Below are 18632 nucleotides of genomic sequence, written 5' to 3'. Positions count from 1 at the left end.
AAATTCTACTGTATTTCTTTTTTTCCCTGTAAATACTTTCAAGAAAATGAATATCAAAGTTGTATATGGTAATGTATATGTACAAACGTTACTTCATTATAAATTTACTTTGAATGTTGAAGTTGGAATTTTGAGCTAATGTGATACAGGAGAGTAAAAATATTTGATCACATATGTATCAAAACTTGATGCAAGTAAGTAAGCTCACATCATCAGAGGTGACTGTATTATTACGTGGAATGCCATGACATGGTCCATTTGACTATACTGGTCCAAGCTAGTGTTTATGTTCCATCCACCCATCCTCACACTTTACTACAATGCACCCTATCAACATGCTCTTCCATCCTTTTCTCTCCCACGTTCTCATCTAGATTTCTCATAAAAGCATCTATGCTATTCACCTTACCTATACTGTACAGCAGTTTATTTCACATTCCAACCACTCACTGACTGAAGAGTCTCTGCTGAATGCAGACATCCCACCTCTCCCGGAAGTTCCGGGAGTCTCCCGCATATTAATAGTGGCTCCCTGATGCCCGCAAATTATATGCAATATCACAGAAATCAATTTTTTTGAGAGCGAGCGAGAGAAAGCAAGAGAGAGCGCGAGAGTGACCACGAGAGAGAGAGAGCGCGCGAGCGAGAGCGCGCCATGGCAGAGTGTTCCAAAAAATATATAAAACGTACATCACCCCAGACTACACTAAAGTGTACCCCTGCCTAACAGGGGTCAAAAATAATGACAGTGTTGCTCGCTGCACTGTTTGCAACAGTGACTTTTCTATTGCCCATGGTGGGTTAAGACGGTAAAAGACGTGATGAGGTGAGTTTTAACAGGTGCCATTCGTTCATTAGCATAGCTAACGTTATTTAAACTAGCTGACTAGCTGCTAAGGAGCTACTCTATTGCAGACATCCCACCTCTCCGGGGAGTCTCCCACAAATTGATGGTGCTACCTCCCGGAAATGAGTTTTTCCAGGGTGGGATGTCTGTGAATGTCTCATTGGATTTAAGTTATACTTATGGTACCCAGCTTTGAAATCACTATGTGCACCTACCCTCTCAAATTCCTTTAACATTTCACAGCCCTCTATCAGCCAATCTTTCAGTTTTCTACAGGAAAGACCACTGTCCAATGGTAGAAGCTATTAGTGAAGTGCAGTGACTTTTCATATTCAGAGTTAATGAATTGAATCATGACTGTAAAAGATTTGAACCCCTGGCTTCATTCTTTAGGAATAAAACTGGTTCCACCGCACAATCAGTCATTATAAATTAATTTCAAGATTTTTGCCCCTACTATCCGGAAGCTTATTTCATGTGTTATCCAGCCTTTATTCAAACAAATAATTCATGAACTTTAACTGCACCTGCTGTAGTTTAAACCTGTACCTTTTGATATGGTTTGGATTAACATTTTTCCTCAAATAATCATATGTATCTGTCTAAGATGATGTCTTCTCTGGGATAAAGGTCAGGTTTTCTTGTCACTTCTATGGTCTTGACAGAGAAATCAATCCCATCAGCTTTTTTTTTGCACAGTACCCGTCACAGTACTTCCTGACACTGTTTCAACAACGGAAACAAAACTTGTTCTTATCTTTCAGTATACACATTCCAAAGTGGCTCAGAAATGTGTGGCATATTGCCAGTGTCACACGAGTCCCCTTTTACTTCTGATGTACTGAACCATTTTGATTAAACACCTGCCTGTGCTATATTCTATGAGGCAGAGAGTCATAATAGTATTCAATTAATTGATCTAATAAAAGAAAACAGCTACCACAAATCCCACGGATGATATTTTTGTTATTCAGACTTAGAGGTAAACATGCTTGTGTGGCCATCTGCTAATGGTGGGTGTGAGCTCAGATGACATTCAAAAAGCTCTTTGAAACTTGCATTAAAAGTGGCTATTTGGCATCAGCACTCACAAAAGCACACAGTTCTGAGGCTGTGCTGCCAAAAGCAAGCTCGAAAAGGGGAAACAATAAGCTTTCAGGTGCAAACGGATCCATTTAAAGGGAAGATGCTTTTAGAAAAAAAGTAGTCAGGATGCATGCAAAAACTCAATACTTCTGCCAGAATTTCTCTTTCACCTAAGCATGTGCCACTTTCACCTGATTGACATTGGCTTCTGGAACAATTTTAAAATGCACACTGTTACAGATTTCACTTTGCAACCACAGTGATTTTAGCTATAAACAAGTGAATTGTGCTTCAAGGCTTCAAAGGTATTCAGACATCATTCCATAAAATGTCATATGAAAGGTTACTGGAGAAGGGCAAGAATTTGTGGCATTGTTCCTAATAAATTAACATGACTGGAGTATTGGCTAAATAATACAAAACAGAAAATCCAGATATAGAAGGTCATTTTCAGATTGACAAGCTATAACTAGTTTCATGTTACAAGGATTAGTCCAGGGGTAAATACTAATTACAAACTTAATTAATGACAGATATGAAGCGATTGAGTATACTGGACCAAATTTACTGGTTGTGCAAAACTGGGTGGGAAAGCAAGTTGTGGGGAGGAGAATAAAGATTCTAAACAGAGATGTGGACATATTAAGGGAATTGCGATAGAATTTGGCTGATGGAATATAATGTGATAAAATACTGCATGAAGTTGTTCATTTTGATATAAAAATGAGTAGTCATAATTTATTTAAATGGAGAGAAAACAGAATAAAGACAACAGAATTAACAGGGCAGAAAGCTCAGGAAGGAATCGGAGAGTATGGCCAAGTGCTATAGGAATCGATGTGAAAGGTGAGGGGAGTAATGGATTAAAAGTATTATATATGAATGCACGAAGTATAAGAAATAAAGTGGATGACCATGAGGCACAGTTGGAAATTGGCAAGTATGATGTTGTAGGAATAACAGAGACATGGCTGCAAAAAGACCGGGGCTAGGAAATTAATATTCAAGGGTATATGTCCTATCGAAAGGACAGACAGGTGGGCGGGGGGGGGGGTGGCTCTGTTGGTGAGGAATGAAATTCAGTCCCTTGCGAGGGGTGACATAGAATCAGGAGATGTAGAGTCAGAATGGATAGAACTGAGAAATTGTAAGGGCAAAAAGACCCTAATGGGAGTTATCTACAGGTCCCCAAACAGTAGCCTGGATATAGGGTGCAAGTTGAATCAAGAGTTAAAATTGGCATGTCACGAAGGTAATGCTACCGTTGTTATGGGGGATTTTAACATGCAGGTAGACTAGGAAAATCAGATTGGTACTGGACCCAAAGAAAGGGAGCTTGTGGAGTGCCTCCGAGATGGATTCTTAGAGCAGCTTGTACTGGAACCTACCAGGGAGAAGGCAATTCTGGATTTAGTGTTGTGTAATGAACCGGATTTGATAAGGGAACTCGAGGTAAAGGTGCCATTAGGAGGTAGTGACCATAATATGATAAGTTTTAATCTACAATTTGAGAGGAAGAAGGGAAAATTGGAAGTGTCAGTATTGCAGTTGAACAAAGGGGACTATGGAGCCATGAGGGAGGAGCTGACCAAAGTTGACTGGAAAGATACCCTAGCAGGGTGACAGTGGAACAAAATTGGCAGGTATTTCTGGGAATAATACAGAAGGTGCAGGATCAGTTCATTCCAAAGAGGAAGAAGATTCTAAGGGGAGTAAGGGGCAACCGTGGCTGACAAAGGAAGTCAAGGACAGTACAAAAATAAAAGAGAAGAAGTATAACATAGCAAAGATGAGCAGGAAGCCAGAGGATTGGGAAACTTTTAAGGAGCAACAGAGGATAACTAAAAAGACAATACGGGGAGAAAAGATGAGATACAAAGGCAAGCTAGCCAAGAATATAAAGGAGGATAGTAAAAGCTTCTTTAGGTATGTGAAGAGGAAAAAATTAGTTAAGACCAAAGTTCGGCGCTTGAGGACAGAAACGGGTGAATTTATTATGGGGAACAAGGAAATGGCAGATGAGTTGAACAGGTACTTTGGATCTGTCTTCACTAGGAAGACACAAACAATCTCCCAGATGTAATAGTGGCCGGAGGACCTAGGGTAACGGAGGAACTGAAGGAGATTCACATTAGGCAGAAAATGGTGTTGGATAGACTGATGGGATTGAAGGCTGATAAATCCCCAGGGCCTGATGGTCTGCACCCCAGGGTACTTAAGGAGGTGGCTCTAGAAATCGTGGACGCATTGGTAATTATTTTCCAATGTTCTATAAATTCAGGATCAGTTCCTGAGGACTGGAGGTAGCTAATGTTATCCCACTTTTTAAGAAAAGAGGGAGAGAGAAAACAGGCAATTATAGACCAGCTAGTCTGACATCAGTGGTGGGGAAGATGCTGGAGTCAATTATAAAGGATGAAATAGCGGCACATTTGGATAGCAGTAACAGGATCGGTCCGAGTCAGCATGGATTTACGAAGGGGAAGTCATGCTTGACTAATCTTCTGGAATTTTTTGAGGATGTAACTATGAAAATGGACAAGGTTGAGCCAGTGGATGTAGTGTAACTGAACTTTCAGAAAGCCTTTGATAAGGTCCCACATAGGAGGTTAGTGGGCAAAATTAGAGCAAATGATATTGGGGATCGGGTACTGACATGGATAGAAAATTGGTTGGCAGACAGGAAACAAAGAGTAGGGATTAACGGGTCCCTTTCAGAATGGCAGACAGTGACTAGTGGGGTACCACAAGGCTCAGTTCTGGGACCGCAGCTATTTACAATATACATTAATGATTTAGATGAAGGGATTGAAAGTAACATTAGCAAATTTGCAAATGACACTAAGCTGGGTGGCAGTGTGAAATGTGTGGAGGATGTTGCAAGATGACTTGGACAGGTTGGGTGAGTGGGCAGATGCATGGCAGACGCAATTTAATGTGGATAAATGTGAGGTTATCCACTTTGGTGGCAAAAACAGGAAGGCAGATTACTATTTGAATGGTGTCAAGTTAGGAAAAGGGAAGTACAATGAGATCTAGGTGTCCTTGTTCATCAGTCACTGAAAGTAAGCATGCAGGTACAGCAGGCAGTGAAGAAAGCTAATGGCATGTTAGCCTTCATAACAAGGGGAGTTGAGTATAGGAGCAAAGAGGTCCTTCTGCAGTTGTACAGGGCCATGGTGAGACCACACCTTAAGTATTGTCTCCAAACTTGAGAAAGGACATTTTTGTTATTGAGGGAGTGCAGCACAGGTTCACAAGGTTAATTCCCGGGATGGCGGGACTGTCATATGTTGAAAGATTGGAGCGATTGGGCTTGTAAACACTGGAATTTAGAAGGCTGAGAGGGGATCTGATTGAAACATATAAGATTATTAAGGGATTAGACACGCTAGAGGCAGGAAACATGTTCCCGATTTTGGGGGAGTCCAGAACCAGAGGCCACAGTTTAAGAATAAAGGGTAGGCCATTTAGAATGGAGTTGAGGAAAAACTTTTTCACCCAGAGAGTTGTGGATCTGTGGAATGCTCTGCCTCAGAAGGCAGTGGAGGCCAATTCTCTTGATGCTTTCAAGAAAGAGTTAGTTAGAGCTCTTAATGATAGTGGGGTCAAGGGATATGGAGAGAAGGCAGGAACGGGGTACTGATTGTGGATGATCAGCCATGATCACAGTGAATGGCAGTGCTGGCTCGAAGGGCCGAATGGCCTACCCCTGCACCTATTGTCTATTGTCTATAAAATAAGTATGACAATCACAAAAGATTAGAATGATTGTACAGCAAAAGTTGCGGAAAGGCAAATGGAATGTAGGTCTTTAAAGTAAAGAAAATGTAAAAATGGAGAAGTTTTGCTCCAACTAAGGTTTAGATAAAACTGCACCTGAAGCATTGTGTACAGTTTTGGTCTATCTATTTAGGGAATAATAAATGTGCATTGGAAGTAGTTTAGGGAAGATTAGCCAGTTTGATTCCTGGACGAAGAGATTGTCTACTAAATATTTTGGGTCTGTACCATTGGAGTTTAGAAGAAAAAGAGCTGATCATGTTGAAGCGTATAATAACTCAGTGGCCACTTTATTAGGGATACCTGTAAACCTGCTTATTAATGCAAATTTCTAATCAGCCCATCATATAGCAGCAACTCAATGCAAAAAAGTGTGCAGACATGATCAAGGGGTTCAGTTGTTGTTCAGACCAAACATCAGAATGGGGAAGAAATGTGATCTAAGTGATTTTGACTGTGGATGATTGTTGGTGCCAGACGGGTTGGTTTGAGGATCTCTGAAAATGCTGATGTCCCGGGATTTTCATGAACAACAGTCTCTAGTGTCTGAGAGTGAGAACTGTGCGAAAAGCAACAGAAAAAAAATCCAGTGAGTGGCAGTTCAGTGTTTGAAAATACCTTGTTGACAAGAGAGGTCACAGGAGAATAGCCGGACTGGTTCGAGCTGACTGGAAGGTGACGGTAGGTCAAATAACCACACATTATAACAATAGTGTGCAGAAGAGCATCTCTGAACACAGAGCACTTTGAACCCTGAAGTGAATGAGTTAAAGCAGCCGAAGACCGCAAACAGGAGGTGCCTAATATAATGGCCACAGAATGTGTTATGAGGGGGCCTTACAACATAGATGCTTCGTGTGTTTTTCCCCAAGAATAGCTATTTGGAACAAGGGGGCATGGATCCCTAAGTAAGTGGTTGCCAATCTAAGAAGCACAGGAGGAGTAATTTCTTCTCCTGGAGGTTCACAAGTCTTTGGAAATCTCTGCATGAGGGAGTTGTGGAGTGTGAGTCATCCAACTTAAGCTCATACAGATTTTTTAAATGTACAGATTTACAAGGAAGTCAATGTTATAAAAAAAAAACAGGAGGAAAGTAGAGCGGAGAACAAGATCAGATCAATCAAAATCTTAGTAAATGATGGAACAGGTTTAAAGACCACATGACATACCGCCGGTACTATTTCTTCCCTTCATATTTATGTGGATGCAATTATGATAAAAAGACTACAGTTTTGGAAGAAATAATAAAAAAGCCTTGTGCCTTTTAATTGTAGTAATTCTTATCATATCTTGCAAGGAAACAGGAGCTTATGTAAAGTATAAATGTAATTTGTTTTTCCTTAGTTTCTGAAAACAATCATTTCAAACAATCATTTTTGTGCATGTAATAATTTTAATATATATAAAATTATTACATGCACAAAAATGATTGTTTGAAATTCTATTTAAGTGTTATTTAGAGATAAGAAACATGTAACTTAAGCTAAGATCTCTACTGTAACTGTGAGTTCCAGCTACCTTGTCACGGCCATAACTGAGTCATCACTGTATTGTTCAAACCTATGGGTGCCTCTCACTCATGATAAAACTATGTAACTCAATTGTTCAGTAAAATTTCCTTAAAATATGCAGTAATGAAGAACTCAAAATATGTTAAATCAAGACAAGTAGGATCAAAAAAGTATTTGTTAAATACTAAGGAAGTGAAGAAAAATTTTAGCCTTTAACTATATTGTTGCAATATATTTTCTTTATTGTAATCTCCAAAATAGGAAGCACTGAATTCAAAGCTTAAACTAACCTTTAATGTCTTCCTGGAAGTTCAGAACAGACCCGTACCTGGAAATAGTTGCGGTATTAGATGTAAACAAATAAAGTACAATTCCAGCTTTATATAACTGAAACACATTTCTGTAGATGCTGGCAGTTTTGATAAAGACAAGGCGTTCACATGTTTGCAGGAAATACAAAAATAGTGTCCAGTTCCTCTGACCTCCCGTAAAGGAGGAGCTTATGCAAAGTAAAAGTGTTCTTTGTCAGTTATTTTAAAGAGATATTGAACCCATTCAGAACATTTACAACCTGATTTAGATTTATGATGGCAGTGATAAACCTGGAGCAATTATACCATTTTTATTTGATCGCCATCATGGACAAGTGGTATAACAATGTGTCATAGGAAGCTTTATGCTTTTATAAGCTTTTAGGATGTTGTAATCTCATTTAAATGTATCTTCATGCTTTAAAATACTACTTAGAGCAAAACTATTGAAGCATTGCTTAGAGCAAAATTATTAGTAGTACTTCCAATTAATTATCAGCCAGCGAGTGTCCATTTCGTGCTCTCACTAATTTATAAATAGTGTATTTAAAATCTTAAGAGAAAGCTGCCCCTTGCCCAACAGCAAGTTTCAATGACTTGCTGATAACAATTGGCATCAAATCATGTTGAGCAATGGTTATAAAATCCGTAACATTCTGAAAAGCCTAGCAAGACTTTTCAGTTAAGGACAAATATAAAGCTCAAATTTAGACTTGGTCATGTAAAATACTTCAAATGTAAGATGGAAAAGCTCAATACTTTGTTTCCCATCATCCATTCATGGGATATCATTTAAAAGCAGCTCAATGTTAGAGTGTTCACAATGAGACAATAATAATTGTCAACCAATAATCATCTAAACCAGGGGTTCCCAACCTTTATTATGCCATGGACCAATACCATTTAGCAAAGGGTCGGTGGACCCCAGGTTGGAAGCCCTCGATCTAAACCAAAGCAGAAAGTGCACATTCATTTCGTTAAGGACTTATGGACGTGCCCCTCCAAAAGATGACAAACCTGAGTTCATTTCTTAAGTTTAGAGAGGCAAATAGGACTATGCAATTAGGCAACTTAGCATGGGAAAGTTATGCCAAAGGGTCTGTTTTCTCAGCTGTACAAATGAGTGAGGAAAGCTGGAGGCAGAAGAGGAGGAACAAATGCAGAGAGAAGGAGCAACACTAACAACTCCTCCCTTGGAGGGTTAGACACCCTGAGCCAATAGGCTGGTCCTGGACTTATTTCCTGGCATAATTTGCATATTACTATTTAATTATTTATGGTTTTATGACTATTTAATTATTTATGGTGCAATTGTAACGAAAACCAATTTCCCCCAGGATCAATAAAGTATGACTATGACTGTGTGTCATAGTCCGGTCCGTGAAGTCCATATTCCGGTTCATGGTCCGGTCCATTCACCCTTGCTCCAGGTTTTCCTATCTACCCTGTTTCTGTCCTTGTTGAGCTAATTGAGGCAGCTGAAGCTCGTTGGGGCTGGCTACATAAATACCTCCAGAGACCAGGGTGTGGCTGCTGGATTGTTCTTGTCCTTACTCCTTGTATCCCTTCCCCTGCCTTCTGTTTCCTCGCCTGAAGCCCTGCCTTGTATTGCCGGCAACTCTCGCCTCGCCTGAAGTTCTGTCTCGCCTTGCTTTGCCTGAAGCCCTGCCTTGTCTTGCCGGTAACTCTCACCTTGCATGGAGTTCTGTCTCACCTTGCTTTGCCAGTAGCCTTGCCTTGTCTTGCTGTCTGGTCCTGGAGCCACCCTGTACCTAGCTCCTTTCCTGTCCCTCGCCTCCACCCAGGTAAGCCAGGCCGTCTTGCCGTTACCTGGGGTTGGTTCTGTCCCTTCCTGTCCCTTGCCTCTGCCCAGGTAAGCCAAGCTGTCTTGCCGTTACCTGGGGTTGGTTCTGTCCCTTCCTGTCCCTTGCCTCCGCCCAGGTAAGCCAGGCTGTCTTGCCGTTACCTGGGGTTGGTTCTGTCCCTTCCTGTCCCTTGCCTCTGTCGGGTGGTGATCCGTGCCCTGCCCAGGAGGAGCCTGCCAAGCCTCGTCTCCTGCCTCCTGCCTCCAGCCTCGCCTCAAGTCTCCTGCCTGCCTGCCTCCAGCCTCGCCTCAAGTCTCCTGCCTGCCTGCCTCCAGCCTCGCCTCAAGTCTCCTGCCTGCCTGCCTCCAGCCTCGCCTCAAGTCTCCTGCCTGCCTGCCTCCAGCCTCGCCTCAAGTCTCCTGCCTGCCTGCCTCCAGCCTCACCTCAAGTCTCCTGCCTGCCTGCCTCCAGCCTCGCCTCTCACCTCTTGCCAAGCCAAGCCAAGAATCTAGCCTCTAGCTTCTAGCCTGAAGACTCCAGCTTCGTCCTGCCTGCCTGCCAAGCCTCGTCCTTGCCTAGCTCTGGGGTCCAAGCCAGAGGCAAGACCCAGGTACTGGGTGCTTGTCCAGTCTCTGGCGCGGAGTCCAAGCCCGGGCTCCTAGCTCTTTTGTCCAGTCCTGTTCCAGGTTCCTGGTTTTCCTGTCCATGTCCTTGCCATTGCCCTGTATCCTAGTCCTGCCGCTAGTACTTCAGTGTCTGTGTCTTGCACTTGGCTCCGTTCCCAGCCACTGCCCCCATATGTCACTATGACTATGAATAAAGGCAATTAATCTATCTGAACAAATTCAATTTGAGTTCTATGCACAATTTAGACATTATACCTGAGCAATAATTAATGATTAATATTTGTTGCATATTGTTGTCAGAATTAAGATTAGCAGTGTCAGAAGGTAATAAATTCCAAGTGCACTGCAAGGACCTGATTATATTGGATGAACATCACAGAGACAAGATATTCAATGTAACTTGTTATAACAATGGTAGGATGCAGCAAAGGTTGGCCATGTTTTTAGTTACCTCGTTGTGAACATTGCCAAGCCCTCAACAATATGCTGCATGGCATGACTATTGACCAGACAAGAAACTGAAAAGATAGTGGACAATTGCTCAAATGGGCAAAAGTTTGGAAGAGGCAAAATGAAGTTATGCACCATCAATTTCAGCACAAATGACCGTGTGATCTCCGTCTCAGAGGCCGATGTTAGGCTGTCTTTAAAGAGAGTGAACCCCCTCACAAGGTGGAAGGTCCCGATGGAGTACCTGGTAAGGCTCTGAAAATGTGTGCCAACCAACGAGCGGGAGTATTCAGGGACATCTTCAACTTCTCACTGCTACAGGCAGAAATTCCCACTTGCTTCAAAAAGGCAACAATTATACCAGTGCCTAAGAAGAATAATGTGGGCTGCTTTAATGACTATCGCCTCGTAGCACTCACATTGACAGTGATGAAATGCTTTCAGTGGTTGGTCATGACTAGACTGAACTCCTGCCTCAGCAAGGACCTGGACCCATTGCTATTTGCCTTTTACCACAATAGGTCAATGGCAGACATAATCTCAATGGCTCTCCACACGGCTTTAAACATCCTGGACAACATAAACACCTATGTCAGGATGCTTTTCATTGACTATAGCTCCGCATTTAATACCATCATTCCCACAACCCTGACTGAGAAGTTGCGGAGCCTGGTTCTCTGTACCTCCCTCTATAATTGAACATCTCCTCCTTGCTGACGATCAACACTGGCACACCTCAGGGATGTGTGCTTAGCCCACTGCTCTACTCTCTATATACACATGACTGTGTGGCTAGGCATAGCTTAAATACCATCTATAGATTTGCTGATGATACAACCATTGTTGGTAGAATCTCAAGTGGTGACGAGAGGGCGAACAGGAGTGAGATATGTCAACTAGTGGAATGGTGCCACAGCAACAACCTGGCACTCAATGTCAGTAAGACAAAAGAGCTGATTGTGGACTTCAGAAAGGTTAAGATGAAGGAACATATACCAATCCCCATAGAGGGATCAGAAGTGGAGAGAGTGAGCAACTTCAAGTTCCTGGGTGTCAAGATCTCTGAGGAGCTAACCTGGTCCCAACATATCAATGTAGTTATAAAGAAGGCAAGACAGCAGCTATACTTTATTAGGAGTTTGAAGGGATTTGGCATGCCAACAAATACACACAAAAACTTCTATAGTTATACCATGGAGAGCATTCTGACTGTCTGCATCAATGTCTGGTATGGAGGGGCTACTGCACAGGACCGAAAGAAGCTGCAGAAGGTTGTAAATTTAGTCACCTCCATCTTGGGTACTAGCGTACAAAGTACCCAGGACATCTTTAGGGCGCATTGTCTCAGAAAGGCAGCATCCATTATTAAGGACCTCCAGCACCCAGGGCATACCCTTTTCTCACTGTTATCATCAGGTAGGAGGTACAGAAGCCTGAAGGCACACACTCAATGATTCAGGAACAGCTTCTTCCCCTCTGCCATCCGATTCCTAAATGGACATTGAATCTTTGGACACTACCTCACTTATACAATATTTCTGTTTCTGCACGTTTTTTAAAATCTATTCAATATACGTAATTGATTTACTTGTTTATTTATTATTATTACTTTATTTATTATTATTTCTTTTTTCTCTGCTAGATTATGTATTGCATTGAACTGCTGCTGCTAAGTTAACAAATTTCACATCACATGCCGGTGATAATAAACCTGATTCTGATTTTGAAACAGATCTTATATTACTATATTGTCAGCAATTATCAAAGTCAACGAACCTTACAGATTTTATTTGTTGACTATATCCCATATGGGAGATATTGTTAAAAGTCAGCCAGAAATGCATTCCAACAGATGAAAAATTCAATAGGCACCATGGTTTAAACTCTCATCTTTCATGCAACTAAAGCATTCACCTTGTTCATTTCAGCACTGACAGATTATGAATCCTACTGAAAAAGAATTTTGTTTCACACTTGCCTCTCTAAAAGTTTCAAAAATTAATTTCTCCGAAGTGCTTCGCTATACCACCATTAGTTGATACTGTCAAATGGTTTGAAGAAAAATAAATATTAGAAGCAGTCAGCACTTAAATTCAAAATTGAAGATTTTGCTTGACAGATGTAACCAAGTCCTTTGAGGTTGAAACACTTGGTGAATGTGGGAAATACAGGAAATGTGGTATTCATTTCACAACATTGATTACCTGGTATCACAGGGGACTACTTAAACAATATAGGATATGGAACTGTGGAAGAATAGCAAAGTAACTTCAAAACAGGATAGAAATTAGGAAACAATGGGAATGATTATTGTAATTCTTAGACTGGTACATAGAAATCAAGAACAAAAAATCTGCAGAGGCTGGAAATCTAAGCAACACACTTCAAGCCTCCAGCACTAAAGACTGATCTCATTGTAACATTTATGCTGTATTCCTGCTTTCACCTTCTATCTTATCAAGTATACATCTACCTGTGTCCTAAAAATACTCATAGACTTGTTTTACCATCTTTTGACAAAGAGAATTATATAGATACACAGTCCTTCAAGGAGAATAAATTTATGTCATTTCTGTCTTGACTGAGCAATCTGTGAAAAGTAGTTAAATAATGTTCTAGATTCTCCCACAAGAAGAAACAGAAATTCACCCTTACGGAATTCATAAATAACTATCAAAAATCTGTGATACGGAATAGATATCTCTCTCGCAAAACTATGTAAAAATATTTTTTAAAAAACACAAAATCTATTTTGTTTCAACTTGCATTTCTTGACGCATCTGCAAATGATGTTATGGAAAATTGCGATCTGGGCAGTTTCTAGAAATACAGCTCCCCACCCGATAATGCAGGGGACACCTGTAATAGATTTTAAGATTATTCCATTCTCTTTATATTAACATTGTTATTGTGTTTATAATTTTGAAAATTAATAAAAAGATTTAAAAAGAAAGAAAAAAGATTTTAACATTTTGCCCATGACAGTTGCCTTTTAACAGAGGTCATGCATTTAAGGTGAAAGGGGTTAAGTTCAAAGACGATGTGCAAGTTTTTTTTTACACAGGGAATGTTGGGTGCTGGAGTGCTCTGCAAGGGCTAGTAGTGGGGGCAAATATAATAGAGAAACTTAAGAGGTTCTTAGGCAATTAATATGTGGGAAATAAACCTTGTGTGGGCAGAGGTATTAGTTTATTTAGGCATATAATTACTAATTTAATTAGTTTGGCACAATATCATGGGTCGAAAGGCCTGCTCCTGCGCTGTACTGTTTGGCTATCTATCAGTTACAGCTCTGTGTTCTGTATCTTCATTCCCTCAGTGGTAATCACCAAGCTTCAAAACCTGAGCTTCTGTAGCTCACTTACCTCCTCTGCAAACTGATCCTTATCTTCCTCATCAGGACACCACAGTCAGTGTAGATTAGTAATAACTGCTCCTTCTCCTCGCTGACAATCAACACAGGATGTGTGCTCAGCCCACTGCTCGATTGCTCGATTCTCTCGCCATTCATGACTGCGTTGCTAAGTGCCGCTCAAATGGCATCTATAAATAGGCAGATGACAGACACCACCACTTGTTGATAGAATCTCAAGTGGTGACAAAGAGTTGTACAGAAGTGAAACAATTTGGCTGGTGGAGCGGAGTTGCCACAACAACCTCACAGGCCACGAGACCAAGGAACTGATTGCAGATTTCAGGAAGGGGAAATCAGAACGCATGCCAGTCCACATTGAAGGGTCTGCAGTGGAAAGGGTGAGCAACTTTAAGTTCCTGGGCATCAACATCTCAAAGGATCAGTCTTGGGCTCCACACATTGATGCAATCATAAACTCTCATGCCAGTGGTGCAACTTTGTCAGGAGATTGAAGAGATTTGGTATGTCACCTGTTACGTACCCCGTAACTGGGTTGCCAAACCAGCAGAAATGGATTGCCCGTTGGAGTCTGTGATTACTAGGAACTAATAAAGTTTTATTTTTTTTTGTAATATAATTTTTATTGAATTTTCAAAAAGAATACATGAAAAAAAAAGAATCTACCCTCCCCCCTCCCCTTAACCCTCCCCACCCCCAAATATATTCCTACCTAAAAAGAAAGAAAAAGTAAAAAAAAGAAAAGAGCCGCCTGGGTATTGGAAGGTTTCCACATGCTCCATGGGATTCAAAATAAATTTGGTATAATTATTCGTTACTTTCCCCAAGTGACCAAAATCTTTATCGGAGCACTTAAATATGCCATCCTATCTTTTGTAAATACGGGCGCCAAATATTCAAAAATGTTACATATTTATCTCTTAAATTATAAGTAATTTTTTCGAGTGGGATAGAACTAGCCATTTCATTATTCCAAAGATCCATACTTAAATACGAATCAGATTTCCAAGTAACTGCTATAGTCTTCTTAGCTACTGCCAATGCAATTTTTATAAATTCTTTCTGATATTTATTCAATTTAAGTTTCGGTTTTATCCCTTCAATATCACCTAATAAAAATAATACAGGGTTATGTGGAAGTTGAGTTGCAGTAATTTGTTCCAATAAGATTCTTAAATTTATCCAAAAGGGTTGAATTTTAAAACAAGACCAAGTAGAATGTAAAAAAGTACCCATTTCTTGATTACACCGAAAACATTTATCAGATAGATTTGAATTTAATCTATTTATTTTTTGCGGTGTAATATATAATTGGTGTAAAAAATTATATTGTACTAATCTAAGTCAAACATTTATTGTATTTGTCATACTGTCAAGACAAAGTCTTGACCAATTAGTTTCATCAATATTAATATTCAGATCTGTTTCCCATTTTTGCTTTGACTTATGGGTTCCTTGTTTAATTGTCTGTTCTTGAATTAAATTATACATACAAGAAATAAATTTTTTAATTTTCCCTTTTTGAATTAAAATTTCAATTTCATTAGGTTTTGGCAAAAACATTGTTTGACCCAGCTTACCTTTTAAGTAAGCCCTTAATTGAAAGTAACAAAAGAAAGTATTATTAGATATTTTATATTTATCCTTTAATTGTTCAAATGACATCAATATACCTCGTTCAAAACAATCTCCTATAAATTTAATCCCTTTTTGGTACCAATAAAGTTTTATTAAAGAAATAAGTAATACAGTACACTAATCGCAAGGATATAAATGTAACAGGTTAGCAATGATAATACACACATATACACAGAAATAGAGTAATAGGAATCAACCAAGCTCTATCGCAGTCTGTGGGTAAAATGATCAGTTTTAAGTGAAGCAGAGTTCAGTTCAGTTTAGTGCAGTTCGTAGTATCGCTGTTGCTGTACCGTTGGGGAGAGAGAGAGAGTGAGAGATGCAGTTGGTTTCGGGCAGACCTTTTGATGTCTTCTGATCCCGCTGTGGTCACCGACTGTGACCCCTCTGTTCCGGATACGATCGTTCTTCCGCGGTGAACCCGGCACCCAGGCAAGGGCGGACACACACCCCAGGTTCCCACCGATCATACCTTTACACCCTGTGAGCCTTTGACCAATTCCCACGAACCGGTCCTCAAAACTCCCACCAACTTGTCGGGGCACACTGCTCTTTCCAGGGTCTCGTGGCATGTGGTGCCTTAGCAAACCTGCTCTTTTTATCCCCCTGCTGGTGTATCACCTGTCCATCAAACTTCAAACAGTTCAGGTTCAAAGCAAACGGTCTGTCAATATCTGAATTGTGTTTCTTTCTCATTAATCTCTCTCTTCTCTCTTATTAGCATTTTGAATGTTTCTCCATTGTCTTCCATTCTGTCTCTCATTAGCTTCATCCGTCCGGTAGCTCTGCTTGGCGTCACACATGACACATCAAAGAGCAGATGTGGGGTGGAAAGCATTCTGACTGATTGCATCACTAACTGATATGAAGGCTCTAATGCACAGAATTGCAAGAGCCTGTAGGGGGTTGTAGATTCAGCCAACTCCATCATAGGCACATCCCTCCCCACAATAAAAAGACATCTTCAAGAGAGGATGCCTCAAGAAGGAGGCACCCGTCCTTAAGGACCCTCACCATCAGGGACATGACCACTTGGGAAGGAGGTAGAAGAACCTGATGACCCCACACTCAATGATTCAGGAACAGCTTCTTCTCCTCTGTCATCAGATTTCTGAATGGTTCATGAATTCATGAACATCACCTTGTTTTTCCTTTGTATTTTACTTTTTGTTTATTATGTAATTTATAGTCATTTTTATGTCTTTGTACTTTAAAAGGAGTGTGGAGGGCAACTGAAGGGTTATACAGAGTGTTGATTAGTTGATTAGAGGGAGTGAGTACTTGAGATAATTGGCAAGGACAAATAAAGGGGGGGGGGGGTAACTGAAGAGGAGCAGCCAGTGTGTGAGTGGCTCAGGGTAGGAGTGGAGCTTTGAGGCTTTGCCTCAAGAGGCTTCGGCGAGCTGAGGACGAGCCTGCTCCCAGTGAGGTAAGGCTGGGTAAGTTCCTTTAATTAATTTAATTAACTTAGGAGTAGGTAATGGAGGCAGCAGTCAGTACAGTCAAGTGCTCCGCATGCAGTATGTGGGAAGTCAGGGACAGCACAATTGTCCCTGATGACTACACCCGTAAAAGGTGCATCCAGCTGCAGCTCCTGACAAACCGAGTTAGGGAATTAGAGCTGGAGCTGGATGAACTTTGGATTATTCATGAGGCAGAGGCAGAAATAGACAAGAGTTTCAGGGAGACAGTCACCCCTAAAAGTCAGGAGGCAGGTAGTTGGGTGACTGTCAGGAGAGGGAAGAGGAATAGACAGAATGAGCAGAGCAGCCCTGTGGCCATTCCCATCAATAATAAGTACATCGTTTCGAATAATGTTGGTGGGGACCACCTACCAGGGACAAGTTGTAGTGGTCGCATCTCTGGCACCGAGACTGGACCCTCAGCTCAGAAAGGAAGGAGGGAAAAGAGGAGAGCAGTAGTGATAGGGGATTCAATAGTTAAGGGGAGGCAGATGAGAGGTCCTGTGGGAAAGATCGAGAATCCTGGATGGTCTGTTGCCTCCCTGGTGCCAGGGTCCACGGTATCTCAGTATTCTCAGGAAGGAGGGTGAGCAGCCAGATGTTGTGGTCCATGTAGGGACCAATGATGTAGATAGGAAGGAGGAGGAGGTCCTGCAAAGGGAGTTTAAGGAGTTAGGTGCAAAGTTGAAGAACAGGACCTCCACGGTTGGAATCTCAGGATTGCTACCCGCGCCACGTGCTAGTGAGGCTAGAAATAGGAAGATAATGCAGCTAAATACGTGGCTAAGAAGATGGTGCAGGAGGGAGGGCTTCATGTTTCTGGACAATTGGGCTTTGTTCCAGGGAAGATGGAACCTGTTCCGATGGGACGGTTTGCACCTGAACTGGAGGGGGACTAACATCTTTGCGGGTAGGTTTGCTAGTTCTGCTCGGGGGTTTAAACTAGATTTGCAGGGGGAGGGGAACCAGAGTGTTAGAGCAGATAGTGAGGTGGAGAAGGATAAAGGTCATGCGAGGACTGCATGTATAGACAGAAATCAAAGATTTGTACATGATAGAAATGTTCTCAGGTGCATCTATTTCAATGCAAGGAGTATTGTAGGTAAGGCAGATGAGCCTAGGGTGTGGATTGGCAAGTGGGATTACGACATTATTGCTATTAGTGAGACTTGGTTGCAGGAGGGGCAGGACTGACAGCTTAATGTTCTGGGGTTCTGTTGTTTCAGACGTGATAGAGGGGGAGGGATGAAAGGGGGAGGAGTGGCATTACTAGTCAGGGAGAATATCACAGCTGTGCATTGACAGGACAGCCCGGAGGGCTTGTCTACAGAGGCCATATGTGTGGAGCTGAGGTACGGGAAAGGTGTGACCACACTAATAGGGTTGTATTATAGACCACCCAATAGTCACAGAGAATTGGAGGAGCATATCTGTAGAGAGATAGCAGACTGATGTAAGAAACAGGAAGTTGTAATGGTAGGGGATTTTAACTTTCTGCATATTGACTGGGACCCCCACACTGTGAAAGGGCTAGATGGCTTGCAGTTTGTCAAATGTGTTCAGGAAAGTTTTCTAAATCAATATATAGAGTTACCTACGAGAGAGGATGCAATACTTTATCTCCTATTAGGGAACCAGACAGGTCAGGTGACAGAAGTATGTGTAGGCGAACATCTTGGGTCCAGTGACCATAATGTCTTTAGTTTCAAGTTAATTATGGATAAGGATAGGTCTGGTCC

At 41.3% G+C, this 18632-nt stretch overlaps 1 protein-coding gene across 3 annotated transcripts in view; it reads right to left on the bottom strand.

The window, feature by feature from the left end:
• snx20 (sorting nexin 20) overlaps positions 1–13887 on the bottom strand; it is a 35322-nt gene extending 21435 nt beyond the window's left edge. For 2 of the 3 annotated variants that reach the window (XM_063067444.1, XM_063067446.1), the window contains exon 1: positions 7518–7653. The gene's annotated coding sequence lies outside the window, so the exon portion shown is untranslated. Of the gene's footprint in view, positions 1–7517; positions 7654–13784 lie in introns of those variants that run through there. The other variant, XM_063067445.1, reaches the window with a different exon arrangement.
• Between the last annotated feature and the right edge of the window lie 4745 nt (positions 13888–18632).

Source organism: Mobula hypostoma, chromosome 14, assembly GCF_963921235.1.
Source record: "Mobula hypostoma chromosome 14, sMobHyp1.1, whole genome shotgun sequence".
Classification (NCBI taxonomy): domain Eukaryota; kingdom Metazoa; phylum Chordata; class Chondrichthyes; order Myliobatiformes; family Myliobatidae; genus Mobula; species Mobula hypostoma.
Note: the sequence above shows the minus strand (reverse complement) of the source record. Positions and strands in the feature narration are given on the sequence as shown.